We start from the raw sequence: 9,759 nt of genomic DNA on the forward strand, positions 1-9,759 counted from the left end.
ATTCATGTGGGCTGGGTGTGGATTTGAGTCCCTGCTGCGGCACAGCGTCTTTCATGTCAGGCTGTTTATGAGAATATGGAGATGGGTGTTGCGTGCTCACGGGTGTTCCTTAAAGCAGCGATACGACCTCAGGCTGGGCTTGATCCCTGACGAGTCAGAATCTACCTCTCGATGAATCTCTTGTAGCACACTTAATACCCATAAGAACATGGTGCACAAGGCCCCCTCATCTTGGTAACAGAAAGGAATTTGAGAGCAGATTAATATTATGAACAGTAATATTCCCCCGGCGGCATCTGCATGCGCCAGGGATTACAGGGCTCTGGGGTGATTACCGGCAGGGGAAGAGGGGTTACAAGTCCAAAAAACTTTTCATCTTCACCCAGGGTAGCACAAGAGCATTGAAATACATATAAACACATAATAACAATGCATGTATCTGTGGGTGCATGTCTGCCTAAATATGTGCCTTGTTATGTTCATTATAACAATGCATTTAGAACGGCATGTCATGATTCACGGATCATATTTTCTTATATAGAAAATCAGCTTTTCAACAATATCTTTTACTATTCTGTAGCATCATTTCAAAGTGAAAGCTAAAATGCTGGATTCCTGCAAGTAGACACAAATATTAATAAACATATTTTGGACTGCATTACATCAAGCCTATGTTTTGCAGATGAATTACCCCACTACATCTAATTTTAACAGAAGCCACATTCTGTGATTATTAAACTAAATGAAAAAAGATATCCTTGATGTGTGAGTACACTATTAGTTTAGTGAATTAAGAAAGGAAGCATACAAGGCGAAGGGTAGCAAAGTTAATCTCCCAGAGGACGGCATCAGAGATCCCTCAGGGCTCCATGTCCGGCCCAGTGTAGATATCAGTTTTCTGTGAGGCATGAGGACCTGCCAGGTTTAAGGCCCAGCTCACTCTAAGCCTTATTATACCCCTTGCCACCGGGCTGACGCCAGGCCACGCGTGCAAAGCAAGTCGAGGAAATCGCCTTCAAGGCTTGTCTTATGACAGGAGACTCAGCAATTTCCTAAGCACCTTTCGCGTGAGGATAACACACAGTCCACTTTGGCCATGTGCAACCAATAAGCCGGCCTAATGAAGGCCAGGCCTCGCGGGCAAAGGGGGGCTAGAGAGGGCTGAAACGGGCCTCTCATGTCTGAAATTATCCAGAGGAAAGTGGTCTGACACGCTGTTCTGCTGCTAGGTGGTGGCGTGAAAGAAAAGAAACAACACTGTTTCCATTTAGAGTTAAGTCGGAATCACAGCGCGCCAAAGATTGCACACATTGGTGAGGGGGAAACAGCAGGATATTTCCCTTCTTCAGACTTGATGTTGACTTTGTAGATTCCACAAGGTCTCAGGGATTGAGAAGAGGAAGGAAGGCAAGGGACACTGCAGTACGCCGCCATGCAGAGTCTGAGTTTGTCAGCAGCTCATAAGCTTGAAGTTCAAAGAGCAATGTGAGAGATAAGCCGTCTTGGCAGTGGTTTCCTCCCGTGTGTTTGCCAGCAGACTGCTTCCGTCGGACAGCACCCAGTAGTCATCAATTAGAAACCTGAAGGGTGCCATCTACACACAAGCACAGCCACTATTTGGGCGTGAGTGGGAAAGACAGCATTGCTGAAAAGGCCTACAATCATACGGGACCAATAAACGGCAAAGTTACATGATGTCTGCAACAGTGTTTTGTTTGAACAGACTCTACTAGTGAAATATGTTCAATCTGCAGTAGATTAAATAAAGGGTAGTGTTTATAACATACGCAAATATACACAACAAATCCTCCTATTTTATTTTTGCATTATTTTCAAGTCCTTTTATTTGAAAGTAATGTATCAAAGGGAATACCTGGAAAAACCTTGTTTCTAAAACCAAATGTAATGAAAACATTTGGAAAAAGGTATAAATGTTTGCTCCGCATTGTTAACTTACGGACAGACTTTGTTATGTTTTGGGGTGGCTTCTTCTGTGACAGTCAAATGTGTTGAAGGGAGGATAAATATGACAACTTGGCTATAAAATAGTAGTTGATAAAAGCCAAAAGACGTATTGTAAAATACTTGCTGAAATTAGTGACTAGCTGATGAACGTAGTAAAAATGATTCTTACTTCGGATTATTGTTGAACTGTCGGAAAATAAAAATCCAAACTATTCATAGGATCACCCTGTACAGTAAATGGTTGATTGGAAATACAAAATAAGCACATTTTAGCGAACAAGTTTGCCAAATGAAACTTAAAAGTAGGTAATAATATGTCAGTGTGTTCAGAGTTTGATTCTGCTGCCCCCAAGTGGCCAAACACAATAGTTCTTGAAGGTTAACGGAGTCCGGCATTGGAATTCTACGAATGACATTTAAACAAATTAAAGACAAAGAAAGAAAATTTTAAAAAAAAGGTAAAAGGAAAGGAATAGGACATCCGTTTTATTTGTGCATAATTTTTAAGACAAAGGGCCTTCAAGACCTCCCTCTGTCTCTCTATGTCACAAATTGCTTTTGGAGATTAAACAGAATCTCAGTTCTGCAACGGCAGAATGAGAGGAATTCAACACGAGGCTAATGATCCTTAGACCTTTTACCTAAATATCATTTAAAGTCTTGTGTGAGGAAACATCCCAATTCATAATGCTCGAAATGTATCATTATTGGGATAATGCGATGGATGAATTACTTTGCAAGAGCCAGGCGCCTAGAGGGTGACCTGTGACAATTCCATACAACACCTCTTTAGAGCTGAGGGAATTCATTTTCATCTCCCACTGGCTGTCTTAATCACCATGTTTCATTGTGACAGAGAGTTCACTGTGGCTGCTCACATTTCAAGAATGGGACCTGAAATGGGTTTTACTGCTGTCCAATCACATTCTCCACGAGTAGTTACACAGGTTTTAACCAAATTCAGACAGACTTCTTGATCAAAACAGCATCAATTACAGTTCACTCTCTATATGTCCGTTTTTTTTTAAGGGACAGGCTATTGGTTGTGAGGACAGGGTTTTAGAAAGTACAGAGTTGACATCGCACAGAATATAACTTTTACAATATGTCCTAAATTATTAATCACAGCTGGCTATGTTAAAGCCTGACGGGATTAGCATTTAGGGCACATCATAGCAAACCATCTGTTTCAGCACTGTATCCTATTTAATCCCCTGATCCTCAATTGAGAAGTTCTATATCCGCAATGAGATAGGATATACAGATTTAACTAATCGTTTTGCAAAAACATTGAATACTATAGACATTCTCACCTGTCTGTACTTACACAATATGAGATCAGATCTTCGCACTTATGTTCTGCATATCATTACGCAAAAACATCCTTTAACAAGACAAAACAAGCATTGTTGTTCAGGTTGTTTAAATGACAAAAGTTCCAGGGTTAGACGTGTGGATGGAAATTGTGGCTACCAATAAAAGGAGTACTTTAAGTGCAGGAGCGGGGATGCTGTAAAAATCAATACCCCATCGCATTTGCATTGCTTTGATCACGTACAGCAGGCCCGGGAGATTAAGTAATACAGATTCTGGCTGACAGGCCGATCATTAACACTAGTTTGCAATCTGTCTGTGCATCCACTCGTCCTGTCCAACGCCTTGGGAAACACAAGTGTTCTACATAAGTGAATTTAGGAGGGCACATGTAAGACATTGGCTGTAACAGGCCGAACAGCGTACTAGGTGAGTGTTGTCTCTGTAAATCATCGTCTGACTTCAATCACGCCTAACCCAGAGCTACTTACGTCAAAGAAAAAGAGGTGTAGGTAAGATCAAATACTGCAATTTCCTGGAAAAATAATCAACAGATCTTTGTAGCTGAGGATAGATGGAATTTGGGTCAACAGTGACCATGTCGGAGGGCAACCTTTGCCCTTTGTTTCTACCCCCAGTTCACCCTCCTCCCTCTAATCCAGTCAGGGGTCATTCTGCTTAAATGATTGAGCACACATGATCCAAGGACGTAGAGTACTATTTCATATGTCAGTGATATTCACATGCAATACTTTTACGACTACGGCCTGCCCCCTTTCCGCTTAGTCTAAACACATTCACAAACAAAATAAATCAGGTCTCAATGGTGGAAATCACTGTCCCTGATACATTAAAAAGATCTCAAATATAATGTGATGGATTATGCTTTGATATCAGCTCTTACTGTGTGTTATGAAAAAAACACCTGCCCTCTATCCCAATAGGATCAACGGATTAATCTTGGTAAGTCGTAACACACACAGATGGTCAGACAGGAAAAAATTAGAAAAATATGCAATATGAATACATTTGTCTTGCATAATATCAAATATGATTCATCTATCACGCAGATAATGGCTTGATGCATTGGTGTACTTAGCAAAGAGACAAAGTTAATTTCTTTATAGGCCAAATATTCCTACCAAGATCCCCCGTAATAAAAATGATTCTGCTGGGAATATTATATAAATTAAATGTAAGCCATCTATCTGGTTTGCATAGTAATAGCAACAGCGCTACCATTGATTCATTTCAGGTCACATTTCAATGCTGCAAACACAATGCACTCAGGAAGATATGTTACCGCCTGGCATATGTTATATATTATTTTACACAGCAATAAATACACCCTGATAGAACATCAAACAGAGACTATAAGAGAATAATCATCTCTGCTAGCTTTTTTTTAAGGAATAGGCAAAAGAGCCCGTTGCATGAGTGTCACCCATCAGACATCTGACTTTGTTGTTTATTAGGATGAATAGAGAAAGGTGATATGGTCATTTGGAGCAGCCTGATCACTGCTCCCCAATGGTCAGTGGGCCTCAGCTTCCTGACAAAGGTCTTTTTCAATATCCTGCAAACATGGATGGCGGCAACGTGCATGCTATCCGGTACTTAAAACACAGGGGACCTATGGGCTGCAGACACGACCCGACAACACTCAGATCACAGCAATAGGAGGAGGCATGGCTTCCAAGGCCAGAACACTGGCTCATACATTGGCACACCTTTGCCACTACCACACACAAGAGCATAGTCTAGGAGTCATGGATAAATAAGCCACAATGCTAGGAGTGTACATTCAGTACAACAAATCCCATTTCAGTACCCCTGCAAATATAAGACTATGGCTAAGGTTCGCCATGTGGAAGTAAAGGATATTGTCCCTTTAAGCAGTATGTGAACCTAAAATGGATATTTCAACAGTAGAAAAAGCTACATATGCTACTGGTTGAGCTGTTATCAGAGGTTTATACAAGCTAGTCTGGTGTGTTTCTAGGAAGCCTGTAGGGCACTTGCTGGAGTAAAAACAAAACTGTAATTCAACTCTCTCTTACTAACAAGGTGACTCGGGGTCAAAGAGAAAAAAGAGAACACTTTATTGAATCATGCTCCCTCACCTCTGGAGGTGACATCGAGCTTGTTATTGACAGGGAATAGGAAATTCCCTTTTGTCTGGAATTTTTTAAGGTGGGCCCTAACCATAATAATGAATGGCCTATTGAGCTTTAAAAGGCATTACTCTAAGCAGGATCAGTAAGGTGACTGTGGAGATTTGTTTGAGACACTTCCAATGTGACTGATGTTTAAAAATTAGGAGGGAAAGGGTGGCAAAATAAAGAAATTAAGTCCAGGTGTTGAAATGTGGTGTTTTACCTTGTGCACACAACAATACATCAAATCAAGTCTTATCTGTTTCGTGCTTAAAACAAAGCTGCTTACCTGGGTGCATTGAGGCTCTACTTTCCGCGTTGCGTGTCTTTAGACCGGATGTGCGGGGTCCCATTCATTCCACGCATGCGCACTTAGCCCACGTAACGTTGTTTGCCAGGAGTTCAACGCTATTTGACTGTTTTGTGCTACTTTAAACACGAATTATGTTCAATTTGGTAACGGATTTAAGGGCGAATCTATTCAAACAACCGATGATTCAAACAACCATTCAGTTTGTCAACTTGTTCTTCTTTTTATCTGCAGACAAAACAGGTGCATACCAGCAGCGACGGGACGGTGTGGCACAAAGCAGGAGCATGCGCAATGGACATAGTTTTTAAGGTATAAATCCGCGCGGTCCGTTGAGAGAAAATTTAATGAATTACGTAATTCGCGTCAAAAGGACAGCCGACCCTCACGAATCGCACACCCAGTACGAAACTGGCCTTTGATTCTTCTGATTGAAGACCCTGGGATAGAAGTTGCTCGAGATCAGTGGTGTTATGTAACTAAGTACATTTACCCAAGTACTGTACTTTTGATACTTCCTTTACTTCATTACATTTGTTGGTAAATGTTGTACTTTTTACCTCGCTAAATGTATTTGTATATTTAGTTACTAGTTACTTTGCAGATATAGTTTTATTAGGTACAACATGTAGACACATTACATTATATTATAATACTATGAATTAAGATACCTAGTCATTCAAATAAACCCCACCTTTAGGGAGACCAGGGACAGTTGTAATACTTCCCCAATAAGTAAAAAAGCATTTACACTAGGATAGCCATTTTGCTATATTATACATTCTCAATGTGTCAACTACTGAAACAATGTATTTAAGTGTTTTTATGAAATAAGTACAGGTTGGAAAATGTATTGCTAGCTTGACCCATATTTAGCTATATTTTTAGCTTACAAAACAGTGATTCTAATAATACTAGTTTGGATTCCTAGACATTTGACCTCAAGACAGTATCCAAAAAATACATCATATCATTTTTGTTAATTGTTTACCTCAGAAACACACTTTTGCTGATATCTTTCGCGAGAGATTTCAATGTGGCTCCTTTTTTTCACAGCGATCTTTCGATCTAACTGTGCATTTGCAGAGTGAGTTTCATCACTCTATCTTGTTTGTGATTGGAAATATTGAATGCGTTACAACTGTCCCTGGTCTCCCTACCAAGTGCAACATTGAAGTGATGAACACATAAATGCAACAATATTTTTTAAACATTCGTTTAAAATATATGGTGCTTAAAATGGCTATTTTGCACAACAAGTATGTTTACTTTTGGTACTTAAAGTATTTTGAATGCTAATACTTTACACTAAGTACAATTGTGAATGCACAACATTTACTTAACTGAGTATTTTTTCACTGTAGTATTGCTACTTTAACTTAAGTACAAGATCTGAGTACTTCTTCCACCTCTGCTCAAGACCTCACCTGACTGACTGTGCACCATCTTCCCAAATCTGATAAAGATACAAATCTGATAAAAATCGGATTGAAACTCTTCTTGCTGGCAAGAAAGGAAACTGCATGACAATGAAATTATGTCAAAAGGAAGCTGTTCTGGAGAGACAGGAAGGAGTTGCCAGGCCTGGTCGTCTTCTTCTCTTAATAAGTGAAAGGAAATGATAGTGAATCTGATTTCCCGAAGGGTCTCTGTTGTTTTGGAAGCACTATTCTCATTCTCTTTTAATAGACGATTACTTATCTACTGATTGTTTTCTCATTCCTAATTACACTCCAAGGGAGAAAAATCACCATTAGCATAAAAAAAACTGGTGTTAATGGATGAACTCTGGCTGAGGTGGGACCCTCAGATTAGAAAGCATACTCTTTCCAGATAAATTGTCACAGCGAAGGAAGAACAGACCTAATAATTATTGTAGGGTTTACTAATGTATATGCTAAAATCCACTAATGGACATACAGAAGCTTCAATAACGACATGTGCAAACAACATAATAGCTCATCAGCGGCACAGCTCTCTGAACTGTCGAGAGCAGCAGACAGACGGAAGCATTTCAACACTGCTTTCCTTCACTTGCATCATGCAGTATTCCATTTCCATCCAACAATCCAGGTAGCAATGTTCCTGATGTATCAAGGCTATCCGTTTACTGTGACGGCCAAATCAGATCACTGTTGAAAAATTAATCCCCAAGTGTCAGTCTGTGCACAACTAGCAAGAGCCACGGCACTCAAAACTTGCCACTGTGAATATTTCAGAATTACTAAAAGCAATCCAAGGTAGACATTCATATTTGATCTGCATGTCCTTGTACATCAAGATATCTTTGAGAGTCATTTGTTTTTGATGCGAGAAAGGCATCAATATTTCAATTTCTTAAAAGTTCTCACTAACTGGCCAATAATGTCTCCATCAGGAAACATAGCATTAACAAACTAGCTGTTTAGATTTCCTAAGTTGTGACTACTAAAAGTCATAACTCACATTAAACCTTGAGAATCCTAGGAGTTTTTTTAATGAAGCTGCCACATTGTAATGCTGAAAGATCTCTGATAATGTTACAGAGACCTTCTTAAACATCATTCAGATGGTTAAATGTAAGTGGACTTGTCAACATTAAAGAAACAAGGCATTAGATTAAGACTAACAGAATTAAAAGACTCAAAAACAGAGACAAGCTTGGAAAAAGAAACAAACATTCTGCTGAAAGCGAGTACAAACTGAAATGCTGAAGCGGGGTCAACCCTCCCCTCGCTTGCTTATTTCCATCTGCTGTTGCCAGCGTCTGCCACAGAGTGGTGCCGACACCGCTGTCTTGGAGTGAGGCAGGGCCAGCCCCGTGTCCTATAAACACACACAAATCATTTACATGCTGTACTCATCAAAGGCAACTCTTCCTCATCTCCGCCGAGATTTGCTGCTGATCTGAGCTTCCAATATTGCATCTCAGAGTGTCGCGGCTAACCTTTGCAACTGCCAAGAATGTGATTAATTTTTTAAATACAGCTGTTGACCTATTATTGAGATGGAGAGGAGCCACGAGAGACACTCATCTCCTCTCCTCTGTATAATGGAATGCTTTATTGCATCAGTGTTTACAAGGCGTGCTAAAAGAGAAACAGAATGTGGGAGAAAGCATTAAATAAAGCAATTCGGCTAATGTCGCTTTGGGCCTTGTGCACACACAAAATGTCAATCAAAACTTGCCATCTTTGATTCATTGCAGTTGCTCAGGCTGTTGCATCTGAGAGTAGAGTGGTGACACAATGTGGAACAATAATTACCCTGCAGTGTTAAAGTCCTCCAGTGTCTTGGTGCATTCATAAATAAAATATGTTCAAGATAATGGATTTATGTTCAATAATTCATCATCAGAATGTTGCAAACCGAGTGATATAATATGTGTCACAGTATTCTGTAACACAGTGCTTAGCCAAATTAAGTTATCTTGAAACAGATTTATTGACAGTGCTGTTGCTGCATTCATTTACTCAGCAACCATTGCTTAATTACTCCTGCAAAGCACATAAAACAAACAATGCCAATACACTGATTCTAAACCACTCAGTGTCAGTATTAACTACACAGCAGGCTAACTATGAATTCAAGGCAGGACCAAACAGCAGTGAACATTACACACTCTCAAGCACTCTGAGTGGGATTGAGGAGAGGAGCAGCAGGGGGACTGTGATATTTGTCATTCATGACCTTAGTGCTAGCCAACCATACAGGCAGTTTGGTTTGATGACCCATCAGAGAATCTGTCTGGGTCCTTGCAGAAGCCAGTGGACCGGGTTGAGGGTGACATCCAGGGCTGCGGTCTGTTCAGCTGGACTGGGGTCAATCAGTGGGCCTGAAGATCCAGAGCCAGCTGGAGAGCCATGATACGCCTGGCCTTCATGTCCAGAATGTCCCAGTCGCAGGAGCAGGCATTGCTGGCATGCTGGAGAAAGCCACTCATCCTCATAATTAATGACACGAGTCTGTATGGTGTATGACCAGAGCAAGCAAATTGTAGCATAGCATCAAGTTGCATGTGTAAAAACCCCCGAA

The sequence above is a fragment of the Gymnodraco acuticeps genome, unplaced genomic scaffold (assembly GCF_902827175.1).
Source record: "Gymnodraco acuticeps unplaced genomic scaffold, fGymAcu1.1, whole genome shotgun sequence".
Classification (NCBI taxonomy): Eukaryota; Metazoa; Chordata; class Actinopteri; order Perciformes; family Bathydraconidae; genus Gymnodraco; species Gymnodraco acuticeps.